Below are 6,000 nucleotides of genomic sequence, written 5' to 3'. Positions count from 1 at the left end.
GTTACTAAGCGCGGCCCTGCGCTTAGTTACCCGATGTTTACCCTGGTTACCGGCATCGTTGGTCGCTGGAGAGCGGTCTGTGTGACAGCTCTCCAGCGACCAAACAGCGACGCTGCAGCGATCCGGATCGTTGTCGGTATCGCTGCAGCGTCGCTTAATGTGAAGGGGCCTTTACTCTTCGGTCATTCTTTCTTTTTATATCTGTTGTATTCTTCTGTGGTGACCTATAAAAGCAAGTGGAATAAAAAATACCATAGATACATTTTCTATAGGTTACTGAAAGGATTAAAAGTGACTTGGAAAAAGAAAATTCCTTTAAGATTTGCACCATTGGGGCTCGCGCTCATCTGCATAAATAAAATCGGTCCGATGTTGGTCCTGAAAAGTAGAATGAGTGTCATGCTAGTACAATGCAATTTTCTCACCTAGCATCCATATGACATGCGTATGCAATGTGTTTTTTAACATCCAGCCTTTACATACAGTAATTGTCATTTCAGGCTAGATTACTCACTAATAAAACAATCTTAGATATGGGATGGATAGATGTAACTGAGTTATCGAATCAGTGCAATGAGTGTGTAGCTTACTGTACATGTATTAGCTAATAAAAGCAAAAATTATGTGGGGTCCCCCTAATTTTCCTTAACCAGCTAAAGGAAAACAGACAGCTAGGGGCTGATGTTTATAGTTTGGGAAGGGGATTAAAACATGTAACATCCCAGGCTATTAATCCCTTCATGACCCAGCCTATTTTGACCTTAATGACCTGGCCGTTTTTTGCAATTCAGACCAGTGTCCCTTTATGAGGTAATAACTCAGGAACGCTTCAACGGATCCTAGCGGTTCTGAGATTGTTTTTTCGTGACATATTGGGCTTCATGTTAGTGGTAAATTTAGGTCGATAGTTTTTGCGTTTACTTGTGAAAAAAATGGAAATTTGGCTAAAATTTTGCAATTTTCAAATTTTGAATTTTTATTCTGTAAAACGAGAGAGTTATGTGACACAAAATAATTAATAAATAACATTACTCACATGTCTACTTTACATCAGCACAATTTTGGAAAGAAAGAAAATTTTTTTTTGCTAGGAAGTTATAAGGGTTAAAATTTGACAAGCGATTTCTCATTTTTACAACGAAATTTACAAAACCATTTTTTTTAGGGAGCACCTCACATTTGAAGTCAGTTTGAGGGGTCTATATGGCTGAAAAAAACCCAAAAGTGACACCATTCTGAAAACTGTACTCCTCCAGGTGCTCAAAACCACATTCAAAAAATGTATTAACCCTTCAGGTGCTTCACAGCAGCAGAAGCAACGTGGAAGGAAAAAATTAACATTTTACTTTTTAGTCACAAAAATGATCTTTTAGCAACAATTTTTTTTATTTTCCCAAAGGTAAAAAAAAAACTGGACCCCAAAAGTTATTGTAAAATTTGTCCTGAGTACGCCGATACCCCATATGTGGGGGGGGGGGTACCACTGTTTGAGCGCACGACAGAGCTCGGAAGGAAAGGAGCGCCATTTGACTTTTTCAATTAAAAATTGGCTCCAATCTTTAGCGGACGTCATGTCGTGTTTGGAGAGCCCCTGTGTGCCTAAACATTGGAGCTCCCCCACAAGTGACCCCATTTTGGAAACTAGACCCCCCAAGGAGCTTATCTAGATGCATAGTGAGCACTTTGAACCCCCAGGTGCTTCACAAATTGATCCGTAAAAATGAAAAAGTCCTTTTTTTTTTTCACTAAAAATTTCTTTTAGCCTCAATTTGTTCATTTCCACATGGGAACAGGATAAAATGGATCCTAAAATGTATTGGGCAATTTCTCCTGAGTACAACGATACCTCACATGTGGGGGTAAACCACTGTTTGGGCACACGGCAGGGCTTGGAAGGGAAGGTGCGCCATTTGACTTGAATGAAAAATTAGCTCCAATCGTTAGCGGACACCATGTCGCGTTTGGAGAGGCCCTGTGTGCCTAAACATTGGAGCTCCCCCATAAGTGTCATTACTAGCCAGACCCTGGCGCTAGTGTAATGTTAGGGCTAGCAGAACGCACCAAATAATAAAGATAGAGTAAGGTGCGTTCGCAGCCCATAGTCCACCGTGCAGAGATGGAACCTGCTGCCAAGTAATTACGGACTATATGGCAGTACAATGTGGATACACACACGGGTTAACGTCACCCTGTGTGAAGGAAGCGAACCCTGTTGCATCACAGGGCCGTGGTACCGCACCAAGAGCGCAAGCAAGGAGTCTTAGAACTCAATCCCAAGACACAGGATTTGAGTTCATATAGACCTCTTGCGCTCAACACCTCAACTGGGGTGTCAGAGTGACAGAAATAATAAGATGCACGAGAGTGCGTGCGGTGCCACACTGGCGGATGCTACTAACTACCCAGGCTTGGGTCAGGAAAGCGCTGTGAAAGCACACGGCGCCGCACTGGCGGTTACAGCAATTAGACGCTGTTTTGTGTGTTACGTGCTGATGGCTAAGTCGGGCGCTAGATAGCAATCCACCTTACGCGAGCAGTCGTACACAAGGGAGGGGATAATTAATGAACGACTTTCACACATGTTTACAAGTTTACACTATCGCATGGCCATGCGGTCATGCGAACCTTTGATAGCTGCATGTTCAGGACCTTCCCAGAAGGACCAATGGGAGGTTGCCATGGGAGGTTGCCACAGAAGTTGAGCACCGTCAGGACCTTCCTGGAGGACCAATGGGATCTGCTGCAGTATCTGAGCATGTGACCCTCGATCTCCAACGGGAGATCTTGCCCTGGGCATGCTCAGAAGGGGAAAAGCAGGACTTTGTCCCAAAAGCGTCTGCTCGCCGCTGCCCAGCACTGGCTTCAACGGCAGAAGCTGGAAAAGCAGCAGTAACCCTATGCACAGAGTGAGACTGAGCAGGATGCTGGGACCGATGTCTCCGCTGAGCAGACTCCACTGCAGCTGGAGAAGAATGGGAGACCGCAGCGGAGATGGTTCGAGATTCCCCCTGTGCAGAGGCGGGAATTCGACACCTAACATTGGGTGAAAAGCCATTTTGCTTTTCCAGAGCCTTTGTTCTACCAGTTAAATAAATAAGGCAGCACACTGCAGCGCTAGAACATACAAACTTGAAATACGAAATTTGAACTGCATTACTGCACTAGAAATATGAAAAATGAGAGCATTTAGCGCATAAAAATGGCCAATTTTATGTGTACCTGGTAGCCACTTTACGGCATCTCTCTTATACCAGGTCCTACGCTTGCCTTACCTCGCTGAGAATAAACGTCTCCATCTGAATGGGTACATGTGAAACCTCTTCCTAGACTAAAATTCTCTCTCTCTATGGAGGGGTATTGGACCTGCTGTAATTAAAACACCTGTGGCTAGAAGGCGGAGTGCACGATCAGAAGGCTAGAGAATACATTTCAAAAACCTGACCTGCACATCCAAACATAGACTAAGTGTGAACAGGTGCTGAACCTAGAGTCGCCAACTCGTATATAGTTAAATAAATAAGGCAGCACACTGCAGCGCTAGAACATACAAACTTGAAATACGAAATTTGAACTGCATTACTGCACTAGAAATATGAAAAATGAGAGCGTTTAGCGCATAAAAATGGCCAATTTTATGTGTACCTGGTAGCCTATTTAACTATATACGAGTTGGCGACTCTAGGTTCAGCACCTGTTCACACTTAAGGTACCTTCACACATAACGATATTGTTAACGATATCGTTGCTATTTGTGACGTAGCAACGATATCGTTAATGAAATCGTTATGTGTGACAGCGACCAACGATCAGGCCCCTGCTGGGAGATCGTTGGTCGCTGAATAAAGTCCAGAACTTTATTTCGTCGCTGGACTCCCTGGAGACATCGCTGGATCGGCGTGTGTGACACCGATCCAGCGATGTCTTCACTGGTAACCAGGGTAAACATCGGGTAACTAAGCGCAGGGCCGCGCTTAGTAACCCGATGTTTACCCTGGTTACCATGCTAAAAGTAAAAAAAAAACAAACACTAGATACTTACCTACAGCCGTCTGTCCTCCAGCGCTGTGCTCTGCACTCCTCCTGTACTGGCTGTGAGCCGGAAAGCAGAGCGGTGACGTCACCGCTCTGCTTTCCGGCTCCCAGACAGTACAGGAGGAGAGCAGAGAAGCAGATCGCAGCGCTGGAGGACAGACAGCGGTAGGTAAGTATCTAGTGTTTGTTTTTTTTTACTTTTAGGATGGTAACCAGGGTAAACATCGGGTAACTAAGCGCGGCCCTGCGCTTAGTTACCCGATGTTTACCCTGGTTACCGGCATCGTTGGTCGCTGGAGAGCGGTCTGTGTGACAGCTCTCCAGCGACCAAACAGCGACGCTGCAGCGATCCGGATCGTTGTCGGTATCGCTGCAGCGTCGCTAAATGTGAAGGGGCCTTTAGTCTATGTTTGGATGTGCAGGTCAGGTTTTTGAAATGTATTCTCTAGCCTTCTGATCGTGCACTCCGCCTTCTAGCCACAGGTGTTTTAATTACAGCAGGTCCAATTACAACTAGGCAACTTTTTTCTTTGAGTCGTTGCGATTACAGCGATATAAGATTTATATTGGGTTTGGTTTTTATGCTTGGCTGCTGTCACACGCTAAAAGATACTTTTTATTGCAAAAAATAGTTTTTTGATCAAAAATAGAGAAAGGACAGCACCTCCAAAAATCATACAATGATCTAATGACTCTCGGCAAAAATATATATAACTGAACATGAGGTTCTTAGTTTAACCCCCTTAAGCCCTAGGGTGGTTTGCATGTTAATGACTGGGCCAATTTTTACAATTCTGACCACTGTCCCTTTATGAGGTTATAACTCTGGAACGCTTCAACGAATCCCGGTGATTCTGACATTGTATTCTCGAGACATATTGTACTTCATGATAGTGGTAAAATTTATTTGATATTAACTGCGTTTTTGTGAAAAAAACGGAAATTTGGCAAAAATTTCACAATTTTCCAACTTTAAATTTTTATGCCCTTAAATCAGAGATATATCACACAAAATACTTAATAAGTAACACTTCCCACATGTCTACTTTACATCAGCACAATTTTGGAATTCAATTTTTTTTTTTTTTACGGAGTTATAAGGGTTAAAAGTTGACCAGCAATTTCTCATTTTTACAACACCATTTTTTTTTAGGGACCACATCACATTTGAAATCATTTTGAGGGGTCTATATGATGGAAAATAACTAAGTGTGACACCATTCTAAAAACTGCACCCCTCAAGGTGCTCAAAACCACATACAAGAAGTTTATTAACCCTTCTGGTGCTTCACATGAATTTTTGGAATGTTTAAAAAAAAATGAACATTTAATTTTTTTTCACAAAAAAATTACTTCAGCTCCAATTTGTTTGATTTTACCAAGGGTAACAGGAGAAATGGGACGCCTTGTTGCGTTTGGAGAGCCACTAATGTGCTTAAAGGGAAGGTGCCGTGATTTTAATTTTTGTATTAATAATTATTGATTATACAATCAATTATTTTTAATACAAAATTAAATTAACTACTTTAATAGTTTTTTATTTATTGACATTTGTGTGTGCCACTGGGGGCTGCCATTTTGACTAGTGGGGGTGTGTGTGTCTGGGAAGGACACTTGCACTCCTCACGTACGGCACACATGGACATAGGAGCCAACAGTCGGACCCCGACCGCATCTCTTACATTGAGGCCGCTCCTCCTGCCTCTCAGCTGTGACCTGGACACGCCCACTGGGCTGCTACGTCACAGCTGTGAGAGGAGATCGTGGCCATTTTGTTTGCTGTGGGCTGCGAGGACAGAAGATGTTGAGGAGAAGCTGCTGGGAGCGAGGGTTTGGGGTAAGTATCTGCAGCATTAGCAGTGATCACAGCCTGTACTTATTACACTGCCGACCTGCCCTGTGTTGCTGAAAGCTTCCTCCCTCAGTCCAGGGGCAGGAAATCCAGCAGCAGCAGTGTGTCTCCCTGTA

The 6,000-nt window shown here is 43.5% G+C and overlaps 1 long non-coding RNA gene across 2 annotated transcripts in view; it reads left to right on the top strand.

The window, feature by feature from the left end:
* Positions 1-5,788: 5,788 nt before the first annotated feature.
* The window catches only part of LOC138651341 (uncharacterized), a 960,960-nt gene continuing 960,748 nt past the window's right edge, over positions 5,789-6,000 (top strand). For both annotated transcript variants that reach the window (XR_011315469.1, XR_011315470.1), the window contains exon 1: positions 5,789-5,869. This is a non-coding gene — a long non-coding RNA (uncharacterized lncRNA). The remainder of the gene's footprint in view (positions 5,870-6,000) is intronic.

This window comes from Ranitomeya imitator, chromosome 1, assembly GCF_032444005.1.
Source record: "Ranitomeya imitator isolate aRanImi1 chromosome 1, aRanImi1.pri, whole genome shotgun sequence".
In the NCBI taxonomy this organism is placed as follows: domain Eukaryota; kingdom Metazoa; phylum Chordata; class Amphibia; order Anura; family Dendrobatidae; genus Ranitomeya; species Ranitomeya imitator.
The sequence above is the reverse complement of the archived record's forward strand: the minus strand, read 5'-3'. Positions and strand labels throughout refer to the sequence as shown.